Here is an 18,351-nt window from a genome sequence, read left to right as displayed (position 1 = left end):
AGAACTGTGTTTGTGTTTTGTGTTTAGTGTTGGTGTGTAAAACTGGACTTTTGGTTAAGGGTCAAACCGGGGGAATTACAAATACCGAGTGATACACGCCGCTGTATCACTCCAACATTATCATTTACAGGTGTTTGCCATAAGGCTCTGGACATTGTTAATTAAATCAGTAAAAAAACCCTTGCACCTGGAAATCATTGTCTGTCTGTTTTATATTCGCTCTGCACTGCACTCACCTGTATTCACTCACTACTTTGCCACAGTCCCCCACCTGGGATTGAACCAACAACCCTCCGGTCAAGAGTCCAGAGCCCTAACCACTACTCCACACTCCTTTAACAATTTTACTGTTTCTGAATGACACAAAAAATAAGGCTGAAGCCTGATGTCTGGTAACCCAACACCAGAGCAATTATTGGCTCAATTAATACTTAATTGAGCCTCACAAATTAAACTCCACGGGATGTACAATCGATGAATCAATTCATAGTTGTATCTGCAGTCTCTTTCGAGACATTGTCACTGTGTGGGGTGTGAATTCCATGGCTCTTATTCAGCGTGCACACAACACCTGCCCTGGAACATTTTCTCCATCACACATGTTTTTTGTATCATCAGCCACAACTGATGGAAACATCTCCACAGAACTGGGTCCTCTTGAGCTGGTATGACCCTCATTGCCAATGATGCTGTGGTCTGTTAGTTCTGCTAGGGATTCATGAGAGAAATATGCTTATAATAGGATCCCAAAAGCATTTTTCAAAATGTTCCTGTAAAAATGCCCTAGATCACAGCACAAAGCTCTTACAGAAGTAACTGTTCCACATCCTCACTATTGATATTTCAATTAGCTCCAATTGAAAGAGAAATGTAAAGTTACTTAATAATGTACAACGAACTTATCAGCAAAATATCTAAGCATTAATTAGTAGTCAAGGGCAATCACCAGGAGTCTAATTAATGGCCAATAATTCTCTGCCATGCCCTACAAGGCTTGAAAGCATTCCCTGTCTCTCAAGCAGAAACAATCTGCAGTTTCCAGTTTTTTCGACACTATCAATAAGCTAAAAGCCTTATTCAGAACAATGTCTGGTCATTGCTTTTATACAAGATTCAGTGGTGGAGGAAAAATTTTACTCACAAATAGAGCACTGAAAAAGATGGATGTCATTAAGACCTGGATTTTTCCTGGCTTATTGTTGAAAAATAAAGTCTGTATATTTTCAAGGTGAAGCATTATGATAATAATTATGAACTAACTATGAAGTTATTTCTGTTATATTTTCCACCCGTGTGACCATATGACTGTGTTTTTAAGGGCAAATATGGGGTAAATATATAAATAAAATTATAGGTTGGATTTTCAACTCTAATACACTGTGTTGAAAATACCCCTTTATTTAAATTCCAAGTTGAAGGTGCTTCCATTTTGAAAAATACACATAAGAAGACAATAAATATGAAACAGGTCGAATTACAGAAAGTGACAGTTATCATAGCATTATTGTTTGACAATTAAATTAAATAAACAGGGCCATATTTTCAAAGCATTTACTCCTGTCTTTATTGAAGTCCTATTTTTATTTTAGAGGTAAAACACCTCTTCATTTTACAAAACTAGAACCAAACAACTAAATGATATAAGTTTTCTTAAGCACTCTCAGGTGTTTTTTTTTAAAATTTTATTTTATAACATTTCCCCCTTCCAAAAAAATAGGAGTTATTTAAAGAATAGGGGACATGCTTTGGAAGTAGGGCCCAGTGGATCTCAATGCCACCACTGTTTGAATGATAATAAAGGGTCCAAGATTATATACAATGCTCCTAAGTGGGTAACATAAAAATAATCAAGGAGTGAGGGAAGACATACACACAGACAGAGGTAGTGTAACAGCATGCAAAGCTTGGGGAAGCACTATTGTGACATCACACTGCTACAAACTAGCCATTCTGAAAAATAAATACGCTGTAGAATAAAATCTAATTATCTTACAGTGCAAGTTAGTGTTTATTTCTGACTGTAAAAATCTGAAAAGCCCAGGAGGGTTAATATTTGAATGATTTCAGTGATGGCGGTATTTAGATCACTGTTCAGTAGAATTGTCTCTTTCTGATGAGGCTTATTGGAGCCTTAAATTCTGATGGCTCATCAAAATTCTAAATGTTTACCTTAAACCTGTCAATAGGGTGTAGTGCCTCCATTGGCAGCCACAATGCCAGTTATTCAACATGGCAGCAAAGCATTCTGGAGAAGCATGTACCCTTTCCTCATTGATTAAAGCATTACCAGCACTTACTCCGGACGACCCAACCCCCCCCCCCAAAGTTGCTTTTAATATATATATATATATACACACACACAAACACACACACACACACACACACACACACACAATACTTTGAAGAATGCACAGCAAACAAACAAAAAGATTTGCGATCGCTCTGCTCTACCGGAGAAAGAAAAACACTGTATGTAAGATCGTTGTGGGTACATGACATCCTGAAGAAAAGAAAACAGTACGGCGAATACCATCCGCTGCTCCAGTGAAGTGGCATGGCAGCACAGCATTGTTTAATAAATAAATACAGCGGGTCTTTTTAAGTTTACTATCCCATTTTTTACATTTTTACTTATGGGTCATTCCGTGTCAATACATCATTGTCACCCATCAGTCTCAGATTTGGATAAAACGTTTGCTTTATCTTTTAAGTATGTCTGCAGTTAATTTATCAAAAAAAAAAAAATGCTTACGTTATAGTAGCAGGTGCATAATTATTTTCAATGTGGAGTTTAGCACAAAAAATATATATTACCTAATTTACGTAATTATGTATATTTAATATTCACTAGGTAATCCCATTTGTACACCCACAGACCACCATTCTACATCTTTTTTTATTAATATCTCGGTAACTATTAATTATATACAATGCCAGGCAATCTGAAATTAAAGCGAGCAGCTTTTACTCCATTTTATTTTTTTATTTCTTCCTCGCAAAGGATCCTTTTTCTTTCCCCTGATTGGCTGTTGGTAGGTTACGTCACGACGCGGCGCGGCAAAAGTTGAAAATATTTGATCTCTTGCGCGTCCCTCTGCCGCTGCGCGTAACCGCCTTCATTGAAAACCATTGCTTTTACCGCGCTGCAGTGCCGCGCCGCGTCCGGTGTGAACGCCCCTTTAGTTTTAATCTTAGAGTCCGTCTTACCAATTATTGACTGTGGAGTCACAGTCCATCAGAATGCACAATAAACATCTCAGGACAGCTTGGAAAGAATAATTATTAGGCTGCTGTGCTGGTTTGGATTACAATACCTCTTAGGAATCATGAAATGCATCCAAGCTGTATCTACAAAGCATGCAGTACGTTTGTAAACATCTGGGTCTTGTTAATGGAATAGAATGGCAGTGTACTAAGGGGCAAAACATTGATGCACCATATTAGTACCAAACAGGTATATTTGTATTACTGATTATTTTTAAGTTATGGAGGAATCAATACACACTGCTGGTAATCCATTGCAATACCATGGTACCATATCAGTATCGGACACAGTGTGCTACTTTATCAGGACTACTCTACTGAGCAATATATGTTCCAAATATTACAATTGCTGTTAATGGTGTACTAGGATTTCTTCAGGATAATATACAGGGATTATACGTTTTTGAGTAGCTTTCCTATGAGGAATTATTGATAAATATGTTGGTAACACTTTAGTTTTGGGATCTGTTATAAGTCGTTATGAACAATAGCAAACAAAACAAAACAATGGCAAAAGTGTATAATTACTGTATTGCAAAAACTAAGCAGCCCCATACAATTAGTGAGACAGACATAGAAAGACAAACAGACCTGAAAAGACAGGCAGACAGTCATATCTGTTATAAGTGATTACAAACAATAGCACAAAACAGAAAAGTGTATAATACGTCTTATTATTTCTAATAATATTCTATACTTGTTAATAGCATCATTAATAACATGTTTATAGATTGCTTATAATCACTTATAACAGATCCCTAAACAAGCCCCTAAATGAAATGTCTAAGTGGTTTATTTTAGATGTGGTAACTTTATTAGGGAAAACATTAACAAGATTGCGCTGATGATGATTTGAGTAACTTTGAGAATGTACCCTGTTGTCACAGATAGAGGGCAGTATTACTATTCAAATGTATTAATCATCCATACCTGTTACTGAATGGGAGGGAGAGAGCAAAGCAGTATGGCTCTAGTGGATGCAGCAGGCGGACTGCGAGGGAGGGAGGGAGGGAGGGAGGGAAGCAGTGTGGCTCTAGTGGATACAGCAGATGGACTGGGGGGGGAGGGAGGGAGGGAGGGAAGTAGTGTGGTCTAGTGGTGAGCGATGAGAAGCCAGTCAGATATAGAAGTAATAAATACAGTTTTGGGTTTAAATGTTGTCTATTTATTTTGTGTTCTTTTTTATTCTTTTTATTTCCCAGGAGAATCCGTTTCTTTGGTCCTCCATACCCTTTCATCATGTCTTCCTTGTAGAGGAGTTCCACTTGTCACCACTTGTGTCTTAATAAAATGACCATCTTTGAACTACCAGGTTCTTCTGTTTCTGCCATTGTGACCCAGAGACCCAGAGTGACACCGGCTTGTACAGGGACTCTGGAACCAGACAACTTCACGCTTGCAAAATGAATATATTTCAGATAATTTTCACAATGGCTCTTCAATAAACTAAAAAAGAACAAACTTAGTAATTATACTACTGTTGGGTTTTTGTTATTATTTTGAGCACCCTCTTCAAACATCTTTTAACTCATTAATCAGAGCTCACAGGGAAGGCGGAAAATGCATTTACAAACATAAACGTGACTGAATTTAAAGCAAAAGACACAAAATGGGGTTATTAATATTTCAACTGTTCTGTAATGAATACATGTTGTGTCGAAGTGTTTTTTTTATATGATTAATTTAGTTTAAAAAACAAATCAACAGTAAATTCCACAAACCTCCACACTTAAATATATACTACAAAAATAAATATTATATTGTACCTGAAAACTTAACCTGTACAAAATCTTAACATGTCAACACATACCTGTGCTTCAATGTGAAAAAAGTATTTTTGTTGAAAAAACAAACAATAGTGCACAAAGAGAACTTGAATATATCACATCAAGAGGCTCCACCCCTCAAAATATAAAAAAGAATGCCAATCCATATAGCGCCATTATCAAAGTTTCAAAGTCCTGCAGATGGGGCACATTTACTCTGAACTGCCTGTCATCTCTCTCAGGCAACAAAGGCTGTGCACTAGTGGTAGCCCAGTATATGAAAGACTTATTTTTACAACTTGCAGAATAAAATCTTATTTTTTTCAATAATGTAGAGTAGGAGATAATAAGCTGGGTACTGAAAAGTATGCTGTAATCAAATACAGTGCTGGAAATGTATGCATTATAGACACAAGACTCATTCTAAAGCCCTTTCACAATACAAGTGTCTCCAAAGAGATTCCCAAATCTTTCTTTTTATTCTGTGCATCCAAAAATACTGTTTGGTATTCTGTCCTAAACCAGCAGTTTGTCAGTCCCAAACTGTTGTAACATAAATCATATATTAAATAAATGGGGAAAATGTATTTATTAATCAGATTATTCTGCCTTGTATTGCAACTGTGGTACCGTTCAGTAGTGCGGAAATTGTAAAACGGTACTTGAGTTGAAAACTCCAGACAGAAAAAAAGATTGAAAACCACTGCTGTAGATGAAAGACAGGCCCCTTTTGCTCCCTGGAGACAGAACAAATTATAAATCATATTGTTTCAATACTGTACTGCAGCAGGTAATAAGCAGGGTACTGTAAAGTAATGCAGTTATCTAAAGCAGTGCTGAAAACGAATGTATTATACACACAGAGATGCACAATGACCAGCAGTGTGGGCTAAACGAATAAATATTTAGGGATACATCAATAATTTTAGAAGTGATACACCATTCCCACATCTCCCTCATCTCTCCAGTACTCTCCAAGATCTATTCTGCCAGTAAGCAGGAGCTGTGTGATCTTGCTATGTGAAAAATGTATATAGGCGAAAAGGGATGCAAATGCACTTCAGAAATGTACCAGGTTTCCTCGAGTCGGACAAGGACGCTCTTGGTATCAACATAAAGCTAAGAGATTACAGTTAAATCACATGTAAGGGTACCCTGTGGTCTTCTGAGACTATGAGATATGTTTTAAACAAGCTGGGGTGCATTTGAACAAAGAGTTCCTATTTATCTCATAATGCAACATACGGAAGACTGAAATTGTCTGAAGATGGTAATATGAAAAATTAGCAAAATTGCACAAGCGGGCATGCATAAGATTCAATACACATGATGGAAAACAAAGCAGCAGACAAGTTCATTTCTGAAAATATACCCTCTAGTATTCCATTAAAGGATAAACAACGTCCATAGTAAATATTTCATTTATGGCCGTCACTAAAGGTACAATTCCCATCTCATAGACTGTTTGGTGCTGCATTACAGTTCATAACAGGGCAAAGTCACAGGCACCAAACTCAGGTGAAAGAAGTGAAAGGCTAGTGAATTAGCTTGCTTGCACCACAGCAGCCCCCTACAGTGTAAATACAAATGCATGCAGCTTTCTTTGCAGGCGAGAGAATGCACTGCCGTGTTTTCTCTCTCACAGTTGCAGAGCTGATTTGCTCGGGGACCGCTCTGCTTCATTCATCACTGAACATTAGATTTGCTCATCTTGGTTGACTCTTATCCACCAGCGGATAAGTTATCTATAGTTTAATAAGCATCGCCGTGGCCAGGCTGGCTCCTGCTGATGTGACAAGCAGGCAATCTTTCAGTGCTAGGAAATCTCAGTCCTCATACTAGCCATACTGGAGTGATAAACCTTCATTGTTCTCTGTTCCCTTCACACCTTTTAGCACTTGCAACAATGTCGTTGGTCCCTTTTTCTTGTGATGAAACTGTTTAAATAAAATTGGCTCCCGTATGCGCTGCTCTTGTCTGTCTCTCACACTTCACATAAGGAACACGATATCTCCCTTGATTATGTGCCGATCTTCACCAGACTTGTACAGTTCTAGTCTCCTATAGATGTTTCGAATTGCATTTGGCTATAATTTGATGAACTTTATACTGTACATATATTGTTTAACTGCATCATTATATTGCAGGTATAAGGACCCTTGCTATGTCGTGCACTGGCTTTTATACTGGCTTTTATACTTTAGGATATGCATCTACAAATAGCAATACAATTATTCTTCAATGGCAATGCATCTACAAATAGCAATACCATTATTCTTCACTCATTTGGTACTAAGGGGCAATGGTTGCAATGGTTGCAATGGTATGAACTACAACACACAAGCTGGCAATACATTGCAGTACCTTGGTACCATATCAGTATAAGTTTGCTACGCCCTATATTAGCTTCACAGTATGAAAGAAAGAAAGAAAGAAATGCTTATTATCCCATGTTATTGTATGCATATTATCTTGTGGTACAAGCGTGGGTATATCCAGCGTGGGATACATTTCTGTTATATATAAAGAGAGAAATAGTATATATATATATATATATATATATATATATATATATATATATATATATATATATATATATATATATATATATTCATTATAATAATTGCACATTATAATATGTTTGTACCTTTGAATTATGGATTGTAAGCTTCTAATGTTGAATTGCTGAGTCAAGTCACAATAGGTCTGCCTGTTCCCTTACATTTGCATTGGAAGCTGAAAAGAATAAATAATTCATATCTAAATCAGAAATGGGTGAGGTCGGCAAGCACTGTATCCACTTAAGAACACCTCACAGATGAATGTTTCTTGTTCTTGTTCATGTATTTATTACTAATGTATCAGTATTATAACATTCCCGAGAAGACAGTGCTGAGGTGAAGACCCAGGAAATGCAAAAGAATGAATTGCCGCATGCTAAAAGCAGTAAACCTTATTTTGCCGATCATGAAACATACTCTTGTCTTAATTCCTTAATTTTAAAATGTTTGATCAAGCTCTGATCCGACTCTGATCCTGCTCTGTAGCAAGATCAGATTTTGAGCTGAAACGGAGCTCAGGATCAGCGCTGATGTTTTTAGTACAACCCAATACATCACAAGGGTAAGATCACTGGATCCAGGATAGAATATCTTTAGTACAGCCGGCCCCAGGAGTATCTACACTTAAACTGAACATGACCAAGGAGTCATAAAGCCACCAAAGGCATAGTGTTGCACAAGGTTCATGTCTGATTCACTGCCCTCTGAAAGATGAACTGATCTGGTGATGCAGGGCAGCAGGGTGGACCCCCACCACCCCCCGCCTCTATAAAGGGGACTGCCTGCAATGGAGTGGCTGGGGAGGTGGGGGGTATTGTTGCAACTGGGATTGCAACAATTTATTGAGCGATGCTCTTAACCTCCCTGATAAAAGTTCTCCAAAGTAAAAGCATAGCAAAGTGTTATAAAGCATAGTGAAAGCATGGTCAAGTCCAGAGTGGCATGGCAAGCAAATTAAAAACATGGCAAACCATGGGGAATATAAATGTATAAATGTAAACATAAAACTGCCAAATGACCATGGAAATGTACATAAGAACATAAGAAAGTTTACAAACGAGAGGAGGCCATTTGGCCCATCTTGCTCGTTTGGTTGTTAGTAGCTTATTGATCCCAGAATCTCATCAAGCAGTTGCTTCTTGAAGGATCCCAGGGTGTCAGCTTCAACAACATTACTGGGGAGTTGGTTCCAGACCCTCACAATTCTCTGTGTAAAAAAGTGCCTCCTATTTTCTGTTCTGAATGCCCCTTTATCTAATCTCCATTTGTGACTCCTGGTCCTTGTTTCTTTTTTCAGGTCGAAAAAGTCCCCTGGGTCGACATTGTCAATACCTTTTAGAATTTTGAATGCTTGAATCATATCACCGTGTAGTCAAGACTGAATAGATTCAATTCTTTTAGCCTGTCTGCATACAACATGCCTTTTAAACACAGGATAATTCATCTTTGCACTCTTTCTAGAGCAGCAATATCCTTTTTGTAGCGAGGTGACCAGAACTGAACACAATATTCTAGATGAGGTCTTACTAATGCATTGTAAAGTTTGAACATTTCTTCCCTTGATTTAAATTCAACACTTTTCACAATATCCGAGCATTTTGTTGTGCTGAAAAATAAATTGGAAATTTGTGATTCAAAAAAGCAACAAAAATGGTTAAAACTAGAGTACAGCAAATAAATACTCTGCTATTGTGTGGGCTCTTATTAACAAGCACAGGAGGAGAACAGGAACTACTGCAACTAGCTCCAGGTGTGGAAGACCAAGAAAGATTTCTGCAAAATCTGGAAGAAGAATCATTCGAGCAGCCCGGCAAAATCCTCAGATTACTGCAAAAGATTTGACACAAGAATTGAGAGAAGATGGTCAAGAAATTCACAAGCGAACAATTTAACAATACCTTAAGAAGATGAATGTCCATGGGTGAAAACGAAGATACAAACCTTAACAATTAAAAACCTTAACCTTAAAAACAATACACAAAAGAAAGCGATTGGAGTTTTCTATTGAATCCTTGAAGAAGCCTGATGATTTTCGTCAGCCAAATGTTATGGTCAGACGAATCCAAAATATATATTTTTTCACCAGGAAAGCAACAATATGTTAGAAAGGAGAATAATTTAGAGAAATTAAAGAAATCCCTTTCTTTGTGGTTTTTCTCATTTTTTGACTGCCCACATACTTTTGTCTGCGACTGTACATGGTTATTTATATTCTACACAATAAGAGTAGTTAAAAATTTGTATAACAGTTTATCATTGTAAAAACATAGCAAAGTGAAAGCATGGTAACGCATAGGTAAGCATTGTAAAGCTCAGAAAGGTTTGGTAAAGCATATTAAAAAAACATGGTAAATGCAAAGAATAACCATTGGAAAACTGCTAAAGTATGTGCAAATGTACTGTACTGTGCTAAATATATAATGGCTACAGGGAATGCTGAATAATAATAATAATAATAATAATAATAATAATAATAATAATGTATATAGGACAATGAATGTCTCTTTGTCCTTGGATGTGTAGTACTACGTAGTGCTACTTTTAGAGCAACTAGTCTTGCAACAAAACTGCTTGGGTGAAGGCCAGGCTTAATAGGAATTGGAGGGGCATTATTAATAAAGACGATACAAATTACACCTCATTAGTCCTGATTAATGAAAGCCAGCAGGTGACATAATGAGACAGGGGGCTTAATTGATAGCCACTGTTTGACAGCAGAGTGGAATTAAAGGGACGGGGTGTACGGCAATCAATAATTCCAAAAGGTCTTAAAGGAAAAGGTTTTTACTGGATCAATCACCCAACAGCCACCAAAATAAATGTTTAATTAATTTATAACAGGAATATGTGTTTTATAATAGTTTTAAAAACACAATATCTATTAATAAAGCAAAGGTCACTGCAAAGGGATGGGCTACTTAATAATATAAAACTTTTTTTTTCATTAAAGCAAAACAACACTTAAAGAAGTGCTTTAAAATCAATGCTTCTTATTAGTAACATGCTCACTGCTCCCCCTGTTGGTGTGGGGAAGATCTTTTTCCTGACGTACTTTGTTGTTTTTGTTAGTTTTAATTCAGATGTGCAAGTTCCACCTTACTACAAAACGTGTCGAGACCCAGCATTGAATAGCTTTTTAATGTAATGCTGCTGAGTGAATTTTTTATTTGATTTTTTTTATCTCATTTCGGAATCAATCTTGCATTCATTCACATCCAAGGACAAAACGACAGGGCCAAAATACCTCACGTTGCTAAGCAAATGCAGAGCTTCACCTCAGAAAGTAATTCTCAGAATTCAGCTGTTTAATTTAGTTCATTCATTGTTATACCGCATAAACTCTTCTGGGGGCTTGTCATCTGTTCATCCGTCCATACTGGGGGAAGAACTCCACTCCTCCATGAAAGTCCATGTGTATCCTTTTTATATTTAGAAAGACCTGGTTCTTGATGCACTGTCACTTCATTGTTTAGCCTCACTCTCCCAGACCCGACTCTGGGATACGATGGGAGTGAGGTTGACATGGGATTGTGAAGACAGCCGGAAGCAGCTCACAAAGAGACATGTTTTCAATGTGATTTCTCCAGTCTGGTCACTGAAATGTTACAAACCCTTAATGAACACAGTAGCACGGCTTTGACTCGTGAAACAGCCCTTCTGAATTGTTTGTTTCTAGTTTTGTAACATTTGCTGTTTTCCTTTCAAATGGTGAACAAGCTTGGATAAACCTGACTCAAGGTCTCCTAAGAAAAACGGATCTCATTTTGTAACATTTTTATGGATTTTTTTTTCTACTTTCAAACAAAACTAGTAAAGACTGGAGTACGGGTGTACACTCCCAGAGTTTCTTCACAAGTCAAGAATTGATCCTGGCAGGTTTCCAGTGTTGAATAAAGCAATACAATTCATATACTGTATGGAACATTTGTCTCGTTTCATAAGTGAATAATTAAGAATATTAATAATAGATGTAGTCATGGCTGTGGTCGTAGTAGTAAATGTTTCTATCTGTATAAACTACTCAATTTTACAGCCTTCTTATTTATAGTTCTCACACGACCCCTGTAGGATAATAAGACTGCACTGGGCCACATCGACTGCACAAAAGCTGTTCAAAGCAGCCGGCAAATTCAGCACATCCAGATTTCAAATTCTTTTGATTGATGACGAGGAGAAAAAAAATGTAGTGACCCTTTCAATGATCGCATGTGTTAGGCATGCATTCCTGCATGAATGAACACTTCTCATAATCTCCCTTCTCACAAGGAATGCATGCCTTATACATGTGATCAATTTGTTACAAGAAAACATGGAATGAATGCAGGTAATTAAATCCACATGAATTAACAGGGCTGAATTCAAAATGAATGACTGAAGAACTCAGAGGAAGTGCAGAAGATATTCAGGTGTTATTATTCCTGTGGGATCCAGCCGGAATTCATAGGAATTTCAAGGCAGTATTTGAAAGCGTTACCAAAAAGGTATCACATTCAAGAGAATACAATGACAACTCTGAGAGACAGATTAACACATTAAGTACCAAATTCATTTTTCTTTGAAAAAAATCTGAACACAAGCTGTATTTATGTAAAATGGTTAACAGAGTAAGTTATCATAACAATATAGTTAGAGAACATTAAAACAGCAGGTAGATGCCAGTTAAAAATGTTCCAAAAAATTACAAAGGAGCCTGTCCTGAAATGAGGACCATGGTAAGTAATGGGTGAATGTGAGAAACCCGAGAAGATTGATCATGTACAACTAATTATAACCAGTAAATAAAGAGCATTAAGGCTGTAATTCCATGGCAGGGTTATGGTGACACAGGCTAGATCTCATGATTCATATGCCACTAAAAACCCTGGTTAATGTACATTATTATTATTATTATTATTATTATTATTATTATTATTATTATTATTATTATTATTATTCATACCAGTACAAATTATATGTTTCCTTTAACATATCTGCCCAAAGATTATTGGGACATAAATAATGTAATACACTACATGATATAACTGATGTGCCTAAATATCCAAGTAACGGAAGGTTTTCCTGCTTGCTAGAGTGAAATGTACCCTGCTAAGTTCAATAGAGACTCACATCTAAAAATGTAAAATTATTCATTTCTACAATAGGGATACCAAATTATTTTTTCAACTGAAGACTAATACATCAGAATTTGTAACAGCAGCTATATTACTTTTTCAAAAGCCACTACAAAATACATATTCTATAAGTACTTTATTTATCAGCACAGCGCTGTACTCCGAGGGAAACTGTATTCGGCAGAACACACAACCCAATGCAAGTGGATGGAAAAAAAACATTTAACTATTAAACTAGAAAGAGAACATACATCTATTGGTTTATTGTGGGTACTGTATGTATGTATGTGTGTGTGTGTATATATATATATATATATATATATATATTATTTTGATCACTTACAATGCATATATAATAACAATGCAAGCACTGTAAATTGCAGTTCAATTAAAATTGTTTTAAGATCACATTTTTCACATTTCGTAGCCTGTATAAATATGCATACATATACGCTAACACAATGTATTAATGTATTTATATTCTAGAACTATGTACCGTACGTTTAGTTGAATATGCCAGCCTCTAAAATTTAACACAGCATTTTAAATGTGCTTTAAGATAGTTTGTTACAGTTGCATGTTTGTGTCTCAAAAGATTTATAAATTCTGAAAACTATTTACATACTGTACTCTGAAAAAACACAAACAAAAACAAAAAAACAATACTACTTGCAAGCCCTTACATTAAAAGTATGACCTTTTCTGTTAACTTAACGTGGTTTATTTTTCATGTGCATAATTACCAGAGGGCTTGTTTTTTTCAAAATCCATATTTAATTTTAATTTTCATTTGTATGGGAAAATGTAAAAATTTGCATGAAACAAACACACGAAATAATCCCACAGAACACAATATAAAATACATAAAAAAATATATATTTATGAGAGTTATACCCATGCTAACTTTTAATATTTACTTTAGATTTGCATCCCGCAATAGGATACATAAGAAAGGTAGCACGGTAACATGCTAAATAAATAAAAACATCCCTACACAAAAAAAGCACAATGTACTGGACACCTCTGCATATCTAAACTTTCATTTCTGATACCTGAATTATGTTACAAGAAACCATAGAATGGAACTTAAAGTCAGAAACCAAGTGTACAGAAAACAAATGAGGTGCTGCTTAGTACTACTAGATCAGGTCCTAAATTATATTTCACATCCAGTTTTTAAGAATCATCTTAGAGTTAAGGGATTTCAATCTTAAAATGATTGATCGATTAATCAGAGTAGGTAATCGGATGGATATTTGATTAATAACATATCGTATATAAGTCCTGTATGATATGAAATTGTAGTAGGACCCCAACAGCAGTTAAAACATCCCCATTAAAAATTTGCTCTAAAATACCAGGAAAGCCATCCTCTTAAGACACTTTTTACAGTTTTGTATTTAGTATTTACTTCAGGACATAAATACACATTTTCCCATTCAAACTTAATCAACTAAACCCCCTACTCAAAATGCATTAGAGAAGCACCTGGTAAAATATCTTGGTCTTTCTTACCTTGCTGTTGTTAAGATGCCATGGTACCTGGAGAGACGCCCCTGCTATTCCCTCTGGCTCCTGAAGATAAGTCAGTCTCTTTCAAACTGTACTGTAGGATCCCATTGCATTGCGAGCAGACTGGAGAGCTACGAGTCTGGGAGAGACAGGGAGAGCTCCACACTCCTTGTGCTGCAGCAGGCAGGCTGGTACTGAGGAGCCTGTACAACAAGGCAGCGAGGCAAAGCAGGCTGTCCAAGAGCAGCCAGCCCCTTGTGGACAGAGAAAGGATAGAGAGAGAAGGAGGGGCGGGGGAGTTCCGTGGATATTAATGACTTACTGCAATAGAGCATTGAGAAAAAGTTTAACCTACAAGTAGTCGGCATTGTCAATCTACATCTTAGATACCTTGTCTACAACCCATGGAGCTGTAAAAAAATAACTAGATAGATAGATAGATAGATAGATAGATAGATAGATAGATAGATAGATAGATAGATAGACAGGTAACATTTGAGAACTATGCATTGCAGCTAGACATTTAAAAGAGGAGACGATTATCTATTCCGTGACACCAAGATATTTAGTGATCCAAGTGGTAAAAAAACCAGTACAGGTCTTATCCCACGTTCTTCTGCATCCCTCTGTCCCAATATAGAAATTGCTGGAGATCAGTCTATATAAATAAAGAAATGGGAGAATATAATTTAATACAAAACATGAAGCAGTCCCGCAGAGACAATAATATCAGCTTTATTGTATCTAATTTGTACAGAATAATTTGACTGACATGATAGTGATAGTGGGGGAGGCGTGCTCTCCAAAGCCCTGATGTTTTCTCAGTGGTGGAGTGTGATGGAGCTTGTGACAGATGCCAATGGGCTTCAAAGCTATTCAGCAGCATATTGGCTGTCATCAGTGGTTAAAGAAAAGGGCTTGTAACAAGGAGGTCCCCGGTTCAAATCCCACCTCAGCCACTGACTCATTGTGTGATCTTGAGCAAGTCACTTAACCTCCTTGTGCTCCGTCTTTCGGGTGTGACGTAATTGTAAGTGACTCTGCAGCTGATGCATAGTTCACACACCCTAGTCTCTGTAAGTCGCCATGGATAAAGGCGTCTGCTAAATAAACAAATAATAATAATAATAATAAAAGCCATGTTGTTGACTCTTTCATGCCCTGTGCACACAACTGCGAACATGTATTTATTATTATATCCCTCTTTGTACCCTTAATGTTTCCCCATTGACAAAGTCACACCACCTTGCAGACTGTCCACTCTTGTGACACACTTACCAATCCTTCATTTGCATTTGCTTTGAGCTTGTCTGGAGTATTCCGTTCAAATCAGGTGACAGTGTGACTTTTCAATGACCCCATCTAAACTATGTGTAGACAGAGCAGAGGTGGGGCTGACAGAGTTAAAAGGCCACCTGAAGGCTGCTAGCCCCAGCACTTAGGATTCTCCAGACAAGCTTAAAGCCAGGTAAAGACAAACAAATTAACTCAATACAGGAGCAACAGAGCCAGTCTTAAAACATGAAGCCGAGTTCTACATATAAAACACAGTCCTCACTACTATCTTCACTGACAACCCACACACATTCCTACAATATGAAAGACAAACATTTAACTGTTTGAACTCAGCATAACAAAGGAGCAAAAACCAAATCCAAATTTACCAAATGAACAGTCGGTTGTTGAATGTCATTATTGAACGTGTATTAACGAGGAAGACAGGTTTTAGCTATGTGATGACGTTGACCCTTGTACTCAATGTTCCAGGTGTCTGCTCTCACCAGCCCCGTCTTCTTGTAACAAATAAAGCACTCACACAATTGTTTTTCTGTTGAAACTCAAAGTGTTGAATCGGTAAGCAAAGAATCCACAGTGTCTCGTTCAACACTTGTTTATCCCTTACAGAATGATTAGAAAAACCCTAAAATAGAAAGGAAAGTAGAAAAAAATTAATTAAAAAGAGCTCTCGCCCATACCAAGTATGAAACCAGAAGATTGGAGTTGTAATGCTGCGCCTCATTGCTTCTGGAGTTAAACAGCCAGGGCCCAATGCAAACAAAAAAAAATATTTGGCAACTGTTTTTTGGGGGGGGGTTAGTGCCATTGGTGCCTGTAACACAAATATGCTGCCACTCCCTTTAAAAACATATGTCACTATTTATGAATGCACTATAACGTCAGCCTGGAGTGTGAGAAGGATGGTAACAATCTGATCAAATACAAATGCTTAGAAGTCCAGAGGAGCTCTATTAACACCAGCAGAATACAGTCTGACTTCTTCAGACAGACACTGCTGACAGTGACATGATTCAGTTTTTATTTTTTATTGTATTTTTTTATTGTATTTATTGTATTTTTTATTATATTTATATACTGCCACCAACTGGTCAGACGTGTCAAATGTAAGGCAACTTTTATTTGAATGAATTGTGGTTTGTCACACTTGAACAAAAGTTATTGTATTTCTTGCTCTTATTGTATTACTTGTATTGTAACACTTGAAATGTATTTGCTTACGATTGTAAGTCGCCCTGGATAAGGGCGTCTGCTAAGAAATAAATAATAATAATAATAATAATATTTGGATCATTTATTACACGTACTATTTTCTTTAAATTCATTGGTGCTTATTTAAATTTCAGTGATCTGATTGGCCAAATTAGTATGTGTAATAGTATGAATTACAACGCATACTAAATTCAGATTAGAACGTGTACTACATAATGCATTTTTGACCTGGGTGGCCTTCCATACAGTGGGTGGCCTTTGACACATACAGTTTTAAGAAAGATTATACACTGCAACTGTGCTGTGTTGAGGACTGTTGTAAACAACTGTGAAGTATCTCTATTACAGTTCCCTAACTGTAAAGAAATTCCTTTGCAAAGGTGTCAGTTTGTGCAAGTCAGAAGGCCTGGTTTTGTTGAAAAAAAAACAACAACAAAAAAAAACATTTAGAGGTTTTTCTATTATAGCTTTTGAAAAATAAATCTTTACTAACACATAATATTGTTCTTGCAGTAAATGAATACACATTTCCATTCCATTTCATGATCACATAGATTAAGCTCCATAAGGCATGTTCAATATACAGTCAGAAATACTTAATATAATTTCTAAGAGGAGTTGACTTTATCAGGAGTTTGCTAATAACCTGGCAAAATAAGCATTTCAGACCATCAAACATAGCATAAATAAATACAATAATTACCATAATTACCATGCTGTACCATGGTTGAACTCCACTTTTTATAATTATAAAGTTACAGTATGGTGTTGTTTATTTAAATGTATTGCCATCTGCCATTGCTTAGCACAGAAGCATGCAAGCTGTTGTTGTTGTGTTTTTTTAAAATCAAAAAGCGAGATAGGTTTTTATTGTTTCATTATACCATACAAAAACACAGAAGTATATATAATATATATATATATATATATATATATATATATATATATATATATATATATATATATATATATATATATATATATACAGTATATATATATACAGTATATATGTATAGCGCATATGTGGCGGGGTGCCCCGCCCCTGTGTGTATTTTTGTGTTTTATGTTTTATGTAGTGTGTATGTATTGGTGCACAGAGTGTGGGTTCCCTTTCAATTTGAAGACGACCACCAACAATACTTTTGGAATATGCCTGCCACAGGTCAGGTATTCACTAAGCATTTTATATCAAAGCTGCCGATAGTCCCCTCTGGGGAGTGACGTCCTCGGTCCCGCCTTCCGAGGGAACAAATAGTCACTCCACGGACCTCTCTTCCTCTTTTGCATCGAGCCCGCGAAGGTGACCGACGCGACCTCGCAGGTTGGTGGTCGTCTTCTCTTTCAGGGAACCAGAGTTACATCCGTAACCTAACGTTACATGTTATTTTCTTCTGCTACTTGCAGCTAGGACCCAGCTCTGCCCAAACAAACGTATAATGCCTGGTAAAGCCCTCTGTGTCGGGTCAGCCGCTCATTAGGGTTGGGTGTTCAGAGAGTAGGAACATAAGAGGTACAATATAAAAAATAACAATTGCTACTCGTGCTGGCTTGAAACCAGCACAATACTTGTTTTGTTTAGTGTGTGTACTGTTGTGTGTCTTTATTTTGTTTGGAAGATGCCTTTTGTTT

At 36.7% G+C, this 18,351-nt stretch overlaps 1 protein-coding gene across 1 annotated transcript in view; it reads right to left on the bottom strand.

Moving 5' to 3' along the window:
• The window catches only part of LOC117427501 (cadherin-22-like), a 197,322-nt gene extending 182,925 nt beyond the window's left edge, over positions 1-14,397 (bottom strand). Inside the window, exon 1 of the mRNA XM_034045717.3 lies at positions 14,218-14,397. The gene's annotated coding sequence lies outside the window, so the exon portion shown is untranslated. The remainder of the gene's footprint in view (positions 1-14,217) is intronic.
• Between the last annotated feature and the right edge of the window lie 3,954 nt (positions 14,398-18,351).

Source organism: Acipenser ruthenus, chromosome 29 (genome assembly GCF_902713425.1).
Source record: "Acipenser ruthenus chromosome 29, fAciRut3.2 maternal haplotype, whole genome shotgun sequence".
NCBI classification, from domain to species: Eukaryota; Metazoa; Chordata; class Actinopteri; order Acipenseriformes; family Acipenseridae; genus Acipenser; species Acipenser ruthenus.
This window is presented reverse-complemented; position numbering and strand designations above follow the sequence as displayed.